We start from the raw sequence: 13,083 nt of genomic DNA on the forward strand, positions 1-13,083 counted from the left end.
AGCATCGGAACTCTAAGCACCTGAGAGAGAGTGGGCACCTCCCAGAACATTGTTTTGTGCCACCCCCAACAGAAATACTCCAGGTGGACACCTTCAGCAATCAGGAGCTCCTCAGTTACTCATAGCAAATCCCACCTTGGAGTTTACAAAGACTTATGGGTAGAAAAGCCACACAAAGTAATTTATTACACTGCAACCTCCTATGCATGCCAAAGCTGACAATAAAAAGGAAGACAGAAAAATGCAGTCGAATTTTACTGTTGGCAAAGAATATCATATATACCATGGACTGCCAGAGGGATGAACAAATTAATCTTAGAAGAAATACAACCAGAATTATACTCAGAACTCCTCCCAACCTGACTAAATTAAAATTCATGCAAGAATCACAACATTTGAAGAATATTTGAAGAAAGGTCATTTGGTCTTCAGTGCCCGCTGGTCAACAGTGTAACATGCACTTTCTCTGCTTCCATCAAAGTATCATTTAGATCTCTGCAGAGACCAAGAGCTGCAGCTCCTAGTTGCTGACCTTCTCAAGTACACATATCTTGTAATCATTCCTATCTGAACCTTATCATCTCCCGGTCACAAGATAGAGCAGCATATCATTTCCCATTGCTTGCCCTGCCCCCTACCTCTAAACTCCCATTCTCTGGAAAAACTGTTCTCCTCCAAGGGCTAATTCACTACCTTTCTTAAGCCTAAAATCCTTCTCCTTCTCAGAAAATCCAGTTCCATATTCTCTTTTGAGCCGAGACTTTTTAAAACAATTGTCTGGATTGGAGGTAATCTTTTGCTTTCTTTCCCTATTTCTGGAAAAGGAAAGCCAAAAACATTGCTTCATCTTTAGAATAGGAGGTGTAAATTGTTAACATCAGTGAGAAAAAAAATGCAAATTAATATCCCAGTAAATTATTCTACCACATACACATTCTTACTGCCAAAACCTGCTGCCATTGAGTCTATTCCAACTCATAGTGGCCATAGTGAGCCTATAGGACAGAGTAGAACTCCCCCTTGGGTTCCCAAGGCTGTAAATCTTTGTAGAAGAAGATTGCCACATCTTTCTCCCAAGGAGTGACTGGTGGATTTGAACTGCTGAGGTTTTTTATTTTATTTTATTTTATTTTTTTGCAGCCTACTGCTTTAATCTGCTCCATGGCTTCTTTGCTATGACATAGGGTTTCAATATTCACAAAATTTGAAAGCATTAACTTTACCAATCTGTTATTAAGGAGTGAAATATCAAGAGCAACCTTTTCTTCCCCACTTTTCTTTATTCTGTTTATCAAATTGTCCACAGATGGTTCAGATCACAGGGTTTCAATTTTTTATTGGAAAAAACAAGTATACTCTTTGAATTTGTATCATCCCTAAACCTGTGTTCCATTTCCAAAGCAAGTTTTCCAATGTATTAAGATGTTCAGCTATGTTTCTGGCAAAATGATGCTGTTACATTGCTAAAGATAGAATATTGAACAGGCTGATTGTGTACTTAAATAAGGTAAATGTACTATTAGGTGGTTCTGTAAAATTATCTTTTTGAAGATAGTTATACCATCAAATTAAGTCTTGGGCTATGCAGACACAATTCAAGTGGGAATAAATTATAAAATGAAGAGGTTTAGAAAGAGCAGAGAACAGTATTAATAGAAAAGAAATGATAGAATCCTAAATATTCAGTCCTACCTTACTTTATGAAAGGAGCTCTGGTGGCATAGTGGATAAGGCATTTGGCTGCTAACCAGAAAGTCAGAAGTTCAAACCCACCAGTCAGTCTGTGGAAGGATGATAGGGCAATCTACTTCTGTAAAGATTTACAGCCTCAGAAAACCAATGGAGGATACTTGAGTCAGAATAGATACTATGGCAGTGAGTTTTTTTTTCCCCACTTTATGAATATTATTCCAAATACCTGGGTGAGCATCTGAGATACTATATGAAATTAAATTCTATTACAAATTTACTAAAGAGTTTCTTCAGGTTTTTTTTTAATACAGAATTTTTTTAAAACATGTTTTTCAACTGGAGATTTCACAATCTTAATTTATGTTATGTAATTATTAATGCTCTTTATTTGAGTTTGCACAAGTAAAGCAGATGAGTATTTATTCTGATAGTGTATGAAAGTGCTTGGAAGATAAAACAGAAGTGGCCTTTTAGTAAAATAGATTAACTGTCAAAGGGGTTTCTTGAAGATTTTTTAAGAATTAAAATTCCTTGTCTGAGTTAAAAAATATATATATTGGTCTTCATTATTTCAATTATTTGAAATTAGCTTCTTAATACTAAACTATTCCTAATTTTAAATGAGTATTTGGAAATAACATCTTTAAAGAGTAACATAGCCATACATTTTTAGAGATTATTTGAATGTTTTAAGGTACTTTGGCCTGGGTCATAATTATTTAATATTGGGAGAGGTCTGAAAACTCAGTCTTACCACATTATAGATAAGGAAGATGTGAATTGTGCCCTGTGCCTCTCCTTACAAAGAGGTAATGTCTAGACTCTGGGAATTTCCTCAATGATTAGAGTTTGTTATTTTTGAAGAGTTCAAGCCCACACCTATCTGACAGGTTAGATTAATGAGATAACTCTTGGGTGGAGGCTGCTCTGGCCTGAAAAACCAAAATGTGATATCAGGTGGGGTTTCTGACTTCAGAGGAAGGGGTTTGGAGGTTGAGTTCAATCACATGAGCAACAATTCAATCAAGCATACCTATATAATGGAAACTCCATAAAAACTCTGATCACTGAATTTCAGGTAAGCTTCCTGGTTGGTAACAGATATTGATGGATAGGGATAGGTAATGTATCCTTTAGGGCACAGAAGCTACACACTAGAACTCTCCCAGACCAAACTCTATAAATCTCTTCATTTCTATCTTTTTTTTGTTATGATAAAACTATGATTATAAGTATAGTGCCTTCCTGAGTTCTTTGAGTCATTCTAGTAAATTATCAAAGCCAAGGTGGTAATGGTAGTCCCTGAATTTGTAGCCAGTAGATCAGAAGTAAAGGAGGCCTGGGGTTCTCTCAGTTTATACCTATCATCCTGATGGAATAGAGGAAATGCCTGAATTTATAACCAACAGATTAGAAATGAGACTGTCATAGAGATTCCCAAGTTTGTGGCTGGCATCTGAAGTCTTAGGAAGGTTTGGCAGTCCAGAAGACTATACTTTTAACTTGTGAGATCTGATTTAGCTCTGATGGTTAAATTTAGAAGTACTGCATTTGCAGTTCAAGGATATTCTGAGGTAGGTGGTGTGTTAGAGAAGGCAAAGAAGACATACACAGTGAGACACCTAAATAGAAGATTCATTCCAGAGAGGTAAGGTAACTTTTCCAAAGTCACACTGTAAGTCATACAATGACAAAACAGAACCCAAATCCATTGATTCTAAGCCTATTTCTTTTTCTACTACTTTACTCCATACTACTTAGAATGTATTTTTATTTAATTAATATTAAAACTGAGATTCTATCAAGAAAAATCTCAATAGCAGGAGTAATGAATAATTGCTATTCAATTGATGATTTCACTATTATCAATGGCAGATCTTTTCTGGGCCTAATTTTATGGATGGTCAATATCATTTATTCTCCACACCCACAGAGATCCATGCTCTTTATGTAAACACAAAATAATTTTAATCTGTTTCAACACATGCTCTAAATAAAGTTAATGAGGATGGATCATAAATAGGTCACTAAAATGATGAAACTAAATTTGAAAAAGAACTTTAAAGTATATGTGATATCAAAAACTGGATTTTCATTGAACTTATTATTTATTCCATATATGTATTATGGCAATCTAAAGTATCTTAAAATATTCAAATAATTCAACCACTGAAAAATTATGGTTGTGTTGCTGCTTTAGAGCCCTTTTGTTGTTGTTTGGTGCTGTGGAGTTGGTTCCAACTCAAATTGCCTCTATGCACCAGAGAATGAACTATTGCCTGGTCCTGTGCCAGCCTCATAACCATTGCTGTGTTTGGAGCCGTTGTCAGTTACCCAACAATCCTTTAATTCTAAGGTTGTGCATTTTGAAGTCAAGAGTGGTTTAAGTATTGAGAGGCTGATTGTAACATAGATAAATAATTACATAGAGATGATAGATATATGGTGATTTTGATGAAGATAGAAAGGTAGAAAGAAAGTTGTCTAAAATGTAAAACTACCATTTGTCAGTTTGTCGTACTGTAGTGGCTTGCTTGTTGCTGTGAGGCTGAAGGCTATGCCACCGGTATTTCAAACAGCAGCAAGGTCACCATGGTGCACAGGTTCCATCAGAGCTTCCAGACTGAGACAGACTCAGAAGAAGGAAGGGCCATCCACTTCTCAAAGAATTGGCCAGTGAAAACCTCATGAACAACATTTAATCATTTTTTTATAACATATTCCACTGGAATGTCTCAATGCTGAGCATACAGACGTCTTGTCTCTGAGATTAATAATTTTCACTTTGTTCTCAATTTGCTACAGTAACCACAGATCAAATTTTAATATTCCATTGAGTTGATATCATTAATTATTTCAAAAAAGGAGAAGTGAGGAATTCTGTCACGGAACTGGATTGTGAGGCCTAAGCTATATTTTGGTGTAGTCATAAATACTTCTTATTTGGTGTCTTTCTTCAAATTTGACTATAAATGTTAATGGGTTCTAGTGTCCCAGGACTATAAGTATCTTCTGGACTCAGAAACGAATGATAAACTGGCAGACTGCTGGAGCAAGAATCTAAAGGCCCAATGTCAAGAGATCACTGACTTAATAATGGAAATTTTATTTGAGGATGGCAGAGTAAGTGAATGAGTAGTATTAATGTTTACTTACAACCATGAATTAATTGACGAACAATAAGTGATTTAAAAGAAAATGAGTTATATTTTAAAAATAAATGATAATAAAAACCAAACCAATTCAAGCTCACTGCCATTGAGTCTGATCCAACTCATAGCAACCCCTCCTTGGGTTTCCAAGGCGGTATCACTATGGAAGTAGATGGCCCAATGCCTTCCAAGGAGTGCCTGGTGCATTTGAACCACCAGCCTTCTGGTTAGCAGTCAAATGCCTTAGGCGCTATGCCACCAGAGCGCCTATAAATTCTAAATGATAATAATTGTTGTTGTTGTTATGTGCCGTCGAGTCAAACCCGACTCATAGCGACCCCTCCTTGGGTTTCCGAGGCAGTATCACTACGGAAGTAGGATTGCCCAACCTTCCTTCCGAGGAGTGGCTGGTGGGTTTGAACCGCCAGCCGTCTGGTTAGCAGGCAAGTGTCTTAGCCACTATGCTACCAGAGCTCCCAAATGATAATAATATAGAATTTATATAAAGAACCAAGATGATCAGGTATGGGTAGGCAAACAAAAATATATCTATGACCATATAGAGGTTTGTCAGACAATATTTCTACATGCTTTTTGCGTGTGCCGTAAAAATATCTATATATATGTAATAGAGCTAACAAGGAAAAGAGATAATTTCTTAGCCATATCCAAGAACTTTGAAGGAGTGAGTTGTTTGACCTGTGGACTTAGGATCATGGTTAAAGGGGATATGAAGCTCAATTGACACAACATAGTTCACCAAAACATTGTTCTACATCCTACTTTGTTGAGTTGTGACTGGGGTCTTAAAAGCTCAAGAGTGGCCATCTAAGATTCAATTATTGGTCTCTCTTCACCTGAAACAAAGAAATGGGAAGAAAATCAAAGCCACATGGAAACAATTAGACCAAATGGACTAACTAATGGACCGTGGGAACTGCAGCCTATGCTAGATTGTGCCTGGCGACCAATGTCAACCACTCAGAAAAGGATCAAAATTGGAGATCCTGGATAGAGTGGGAGAAAAATGTGAACAAAATTCAAAACCATAAAGAAGACCAGGATTACTGGTCAGAGAGAGACTGGTGAAGCACAGGAGACTGGAACTCCCAATCACCCTTTTGGGCCTAGAATTGAAATCACATGGGTTAACTGAAAGCCAAAAACTAGAGAAGCCTACCAGCTGAACAATTACACCAGGGAGATGCACTTAGAATAATCAACCTCAGGAAAAGAGAAACACAACATTTGCACAGGGAGAAAGCTAAGGAGGCAGGAATGCATAGGAAAGAAGGCCACAGAGAAAAGTTAACCATGGGGAGGAAGTGGGAAGAGAGCTCATATATTGAGGGGATTGTAATTAATCTCACGAAACAAAATGTGTATGAACTGTTGATGGAAAAAAAAATCTCCTTTATAAAACTTCACCCAAATCACAAGTAAAAAAAAAAAAAAAAAAAAAAAATGGCATGGCATGGGACTTCCCCCAGAAAGAGCAGTGTGAGAAAGAGAGAGAGAGATTGAGAATGTACAAGATACAAACCCAATAACCTAATCTCAGAAGTGTTATCCCATCACTTGTGCTATATATTCATTAGAAGTGAGTCATTAATTCTATACTCAAGAGGAGGGAATTACACAAAGTGTGAAAACCAAGAGGTGGGGATCATTGAGGGCTATGTTAGAGGCCTGGCAGAGTGCCAAGTTTCACGGGTTATTACCTGTACTAATAAATCGTGTTCCAAGTGCATTGATTTCTTAATATCCCTTGATCATGGCAATTATAATAATAGCTACCATTATTTACAGCTGGTATGTACCAAGCAGTGTTCTCAGTGTTTTTATATATATTAACTAATTTAATCCTTACAAATTATCATGCCTTCTTTGCAGATGAGAAATAAAGTTAAAAAGTGATTAAGTATCTTGCCCAAGGTCACAAAGCTAGTTAAGTGTTAGATCTGAGATTTGGACCCAGACGGTCTGGTTCCAAAGCCTGGACTCCTAAATGATATGTCATATTACCTTGCAATCAGCAGTGCTTTTTTGTTTTTATGCTTTTTGGAATTTCATGAATCTGATGAAAGCTATGCACCTTTTTTAAAGAAAAATGCACAAAAGCACATTTTTTCATACCATTTCAGATGTAAGTTACAGACCACAGAGAGCAAATTTTGAAGCCCTGTCTATAACAATTATCCAAATTGCATAGAGTTCAGTTAAGGGTAGATTTCTACGTAAAGCAGGCTGTTAAAGTAGGAAAGAAACCAACTGTGAATTAGCATAAGTAGTTTGATTACAGTTGAATGGACAAGTCATTTAACTGGAGGCCACAGTTCTTCCATCTATGAGATGGAGATCATCACCTTTTTCTCTGTAATGACTAATATACCAAAAAAAAAAAGAGAGAAAGAAACCCATTGCCAGGGTGTCTACCTTACAGGACAGAACACTGTCCCACAGAGTTTCCAAGAGTCTAGTCTTTACAGGAGAAGACTGTCTCATTTTTTTCTGGCAGGGTGGCTGGTGAGTTTGAATGGCCCACCTTTTGGCTCACAGCTGAGCGCTTCACCCCTGCACCACCAGGATGCCTATAAGTAATATACATACATAGTATAAAAACTAACATATATTATTTTGTGTTAGGCATTGTTCTAAGAGTTTTTCTTGTGGTATCTCACTTAATATTTATATGCCTTCTTCTGTGAGATCAGGGGCAAATTAACCAGTAAGCATGGTATATACCGGCTTGCATTAAGCAAGATGTGTACTGGCTTAATTGTGTTTACTTGCTAAACAGTGGTGAGCGATTTCACATTGGTTTCACTGGGAAATCACAATTGGACCCATGAGTACCTTGCTTTTACGATAATCTGGCCCTGGATGAGATAATGAGATAGGTATTATTATAATCCTGTTTCAGAGAAGAGGAAATTCAAACACAGAAAGGTTAAATAATTTATTTAAGGCCACATAGTGGCACAGGCAGCATTTGAAACTAGGCAGTCTGGTTCTGAAGCCCATATTCTTAAATGCTCTCCACCATCACCCCTTGGGCTATTATAAGGACACTGTAAATATACATATGCAAAAACTCTATAAATTGCAAAGTGCTAAGATATTCCAGATGTATTGTTGAAAGACTTATGGAATTGGTTTGCATCACAATGACATAACTTCACAGCTGTGTGACCTTGAGCAAGGTATTTAGTTTCTTTGGCACTCTGCTTTTCAGCTGTAAGAAAAAGAAAAAATAACGGATCTCCTTTCTCCTTTTATAAAATGCCCAGAGGAAGGCATTTTGGAAAACGTGTAAAGCATTAAATTCACGTAGGCTCTTCCTATATACGTTCATATGCCATCTGATTCCATTGACAGAGGTCTTTACAAGGAGTAGTAGTATTTCATTAAAACAAAACCTTGGGTCTCTTTTTGTACAGAGTCATCTCCAGAAAGTGGCAAGCACAGCAACCTGGCCACGTCTGTTATATTTGAGTTATTTATTTATTTTTAATTGATTAATTATTTTTATCTAGGTGTCCTCAAGAATTTGACTTGTCTTCTGAACACATGAACACCCATGGAGAGCAGTTTATACCTTTGAGAATTTATATGGCTTCCTCCTTAACTTTTTCTGTATGTTCCATTTCAGAGAGCACATTTTAATTCTAGTTTTACATTTTAAAAGACACTGAAGAGCTAAATGCCACTTAACATGACAAGTGGATTCTGCTTGACAAATGACACAGCTCCACTTACATTATGTATAAAGATGTCGTGTAGTGTTAAGAATGGTGGCAATGGACTCAGGCTGCCTAGGTTCAAATTCCAACTCTACCACATATTAGCTGTGTGACCTTAAGCAAATTACTTATCAGCTTTATACCTGCTTACGTGTCTGTAAAATGGGAGTAATTACAATAGTAACCTTATGGAATTGTAGAGAAAGTTAAGTAACCTTTGTATCTGAACACTTGAAACAGTGCTTGGCATTCAATAAATATGAGTTATTGTTATATTTGTACAACTTGAAATTTCTTATCTTCCCCATATCTCATTTTAATACTGATAAAGTGAGAATACCGTTACCTTTTATTTCTGGTTAGGATTGCAATATATTTTCAATTTGGTTGGAGAATATTTTGAACTCTGTAGGTGCTATGGATCTACAAAGGGTAACAGTTGTTCCATTTTTAAAAGAGAGAAGATAATTACTATGTGGTCTTTTTTCAGGAGGAGCATTAGTCAACAAAATTGTTTCTTTTTTTTTTTTTTTTTTTTTTTTTTTCTTCATTTAATATTGTCCTTCCCCACTATCCTTTTTTTTTTTTTTTTTTTTTTTTTTTTTTTGAGCGCCCACGTTGTTGCAAGCTACTGTGGGATGATTCAAACCATGTAGAGAGCTCAATTCTGGACTGAAGTAGACTCTTTTTCTCATATTTAAATTTTTGTAACTGCAGTGTTAAAGCAGGAAAATACAAGTTTTCATGTGGAAAATAAATGCTTCCATGGGAAAGAAACAATATTTTGCTTAGAGTAAAAAAGAAGGAATCTTTTTCAACTCCCTCCCTTCTTATCTTCTTAGGAAAGTAAACCCATGTCTTTGCATGGTGTGTCTATTTTCTGCCCTCTTCTTTCTACAGATGCTCAAAGGTATCCCAGATACCTCTTAGAGGTCAGCCTCCCTCCAAGAACATTTCTATTTTTATTTCCTTGTGGGAAATAGCAAAGCTTACAGGCTTGTTTTTAAAGTTTTTCCCTTCATCACTGGGAACTAACTGAGCTTTCCCATAGCTGTACCCCCTACCTCATGACACTGACAGAGATGGGCTCAAAGGAAAAATCAATTTGCATTTATAAAATAAATAAATATTTCCCAGTAAAAAATGATGCCTAATAGAACCCTGTCAAAGGAAGACTCACATTTAATGAGAGGAGCATAGTTTCCTGGGTTCACTTTGAGCTTCATGAAAGCTTCTCCACAGGCAAACCCTCCAACATCGAAAATTTAGAAAAAGCAGAAAAGGATGCTCAATTTTCTTACTGGTTGAACACAACTGGGCCTTGAGCTTATTTCATACAATTTGCTGAGCAGCTATGCCAGACTCAGGAGAATCCCAGAGAATGGACAGGGAAAAAGTGCATAATAAAATTTATTTTTTTGGGGAAATGCACAAGGGAGCTGAGGGTCTGTTGTGATATTTCCAATCAGAACACCTCCAGAGTATCAGTCATTAAGGTAAAATAGAGGTTGAAGACTGGGAGAAAGAATTAGAATGATGTAAGGGTCACTGGTGGTGCAAGTGTTTAATGCATTCAGTTGTTAACCAAAAAGTTGGAGGTTATTGTCCATCCAGAGGGACTTTGTACTTCTGAAATATCCACCATTGAAAAACTCATGGAGGACAGTTCTAGTCTGACACGCTTGGGGTCTCCATGAATTGGAATCAACTTGACAACAACTGGTTGTTTAAGGGTCACTTTACCTAATTACCCAGTGTAGTGGTTCTCTATTGATAGTTTGTATGTTCAATTATTCAGACATCCAAATGCCAATTGTCTCATGAAGTACATGTATGAGTTCCTCAAGAATCCTCAGGGCTTCCCCATTGTCCATATTTATCTTATAGAAGAGCCACTTTGTCTCCATTTCTTTCAGTTCCCCCCTTGGCTCTTCCCCTTTATAGTTCACTCAGTCTACTCTTTCTGCTGGTTCTTCTCAGGGGGCTAGTCACTTTCTTAAGTGGCATACAGAGAAGATAGCTTAACATTAGCTACTTGCTGTAATTTATTTCCACTAATCTCATGAAAAAAGTCACTTTTTTTTTTTTTGGCCAAAGGTGAAAGAAATGACAGCTCTGTTGCCACTCCTACTTCTGCTCTGCCATCTTGCTCTGTCCTCTTTTTTTTTTTTTTCCACTCTGTCCAAATTTGTGGGAGGGGGCAAAATAGACAAGACACTATGTAAGCAGATGTCCAAAGGGGAGAGGAGATACCACTCTCTCTTGCTGGCAGGAGTGTCCAATATCTTCAAAACCATCCCCCCCACCTCCACATACATGTTTTGGGGATGGTAGTGCCCAGCTAACCCTTATCTCATAGAAAGTCAAGGGAAAAGCTCAGACCTTTTCTTTATATGCATTTTTTATGATTCCATACCCCCACAATGGTAGTCCCTCTTTCCTGTAGTTTTCTTCTTATATAGCTTGGGAGGTACCAGGGGGCACAGGGGTTGGAGAGGTCTCAGGTGATGATTGATTATATCACATCAAGTTAAACTGCTTCAGAATAAACTTGAAAGGAGCTCTGCTGGTGCAGTGGTTAAGGCATTTGACTGCTAACCAAAAGGTTGGTGGTTTGAACCAACCAGCTGCTCCATGGAAGAAAGATAAGGCAGTTTGCTTCCGTAAAGATTTACAGCCTTGGAAAGAAACCCAGTGGGGGTCACTGTGAGTTGGAGTCGACTCAGTGGCAGTGAGTTTGGTTTTTGGAGTAAAACTTTAAGGGGATATCCTGTCTGCTATTGCTTTTGGATCACTTTAGAGGGATTCTTACAATCTATTTTTAGACCTCTATATCCTGGTAATACATTTAAAAGCAATCAAGAAAGCCCCACTCATCCTGCTATTACAGATTTATTTCCATCTCCATATACCTCTACTACTATATATACCACTTGTTCATGGAGTAAAATAAAATGATAGGTGAAAAACACTGAGAGAAGCTGAACTGAAAATACAGATCAAGAGCCTAGTGGTCAGTTGTCATTGGATGATTCTGACTCATAGTGACCCTGTGTGGGTCAAAATATAACTGTTCCCTAAGGCTTCCAATGGCTGATTTTTCAAAAGTGGATCACCGGGTCTTTCTTCTGAGGCAGCTTTTGTGGACTTGAAGAGTGAATTTTCAGTTAGAAGCCAAGTGCATTATGTTTGTATTTCCCAGGCAATACAAAGGGCTTATTGGATAGTAATGGCAACTTCATCCTCTGACTTGCTTTGAGAGTGTTGAACTGAGGAATTTTCACAGACCATTTTGAACTGCCTGTCTTAATTGTGGATTTTACTAAACTTGATCTCAGTAAGCCCTTTCAAGATAAATCCTCAAACCAGAACTTGATTGTAATAATCAGAATAAAAATAAGAGTATCTACCATGTATATAACAATAATATTTAAGTCATATTTTGCAATTTTCCAGATGCTATTTTACAGGATATCTTGTGGTGCAGTGATTAAGGCATATGACTGCTAACCAGAAGGTCAGAGGTTTGAATCCACCAGCCTTCCCATGGGAGAAAGATTAGGCAGTCTGCTTCTATAAAGATTTATAGTCTTGCAATCCTGTGGGGATGTTCTACTCTGTCCTATAGGCTCACTACAGGTTGAAATTGACTCAATGGCAGTGGATTTGGTTTGAATGTTTAGGTATCATATATAGCAGAATCCCTGGGTGGAACCAATGGTTGTTAACCAAAAGTTGGGCAGTTCAAGTCCACCCAAAGTACCTTGGAAGAAAGACCTGGTGATGTACTTCTGAAAACCAGTCATCGGAAACCCTGTGGAGCACAGTTCTTCTCTGACACACATTGTCACCATGAGTCAGAATTGACTTGATGACAACTGGTAAAAATCATAAATATTACATAATTTTATTTTCATAAAACCCCACTATGAAGATTGGAAGATGATATAATGGCTATTCTCACTATTCACGTGATGTAAGTGAGGCTGAGGTCACTTGAGATTAAGTGACTCAAAAAAGGTCACCTGAGAGAGGTCCTGGATGCAGGTTTTCTAATTTCATCCCACCACACAGCCAGTCATCATTTTAATTCTACAATGACGCAATGGCATCCTATTATGCAAGGATTGGATTTGAAATTTAGTACTTATGGAAAATTGAGTAAGGCCAAAATTACTTTGGAAAATCCCATATAGTCACCAGCATGCCTTACTTTCTTTGAAGTTCGTAGCCAAGAATTATTATTATTTTTAAACTATGCATTATTTTTGCCTACAACAAATTCCAGTAAGTTAAAACATATATGATGTGACTTTACTGCATTTCCTCACTAATGTTGGAATCCAAGAACATTATTATTTATTTTACAGAGGATATGTTATCTGGTGGCCTATACACTCCCTTAATTTCTCCCCTAGTACTATTCTCTCCCATTAATATGACTATTATTCAAATTTATGCACCAATCACCAAAGTCAAAGATGAGGAAATTGAAG

This window comes from Orycteropus afer, unplaced genomic scaffold, assembly GCF_000298275.1.
Source record: "Orycteropus afer afer isolate SDZICR_OR568_19922 unplaced genomic scaffold, OryAfe1.0 scaffold00103, whole genome shotgun sequence".
NCBI lineage: Eukaryota > Metazoa > Chordata > Mammalia > Tubulidentata > Orycteropodidae > Orycteropus > Orycteropus afer.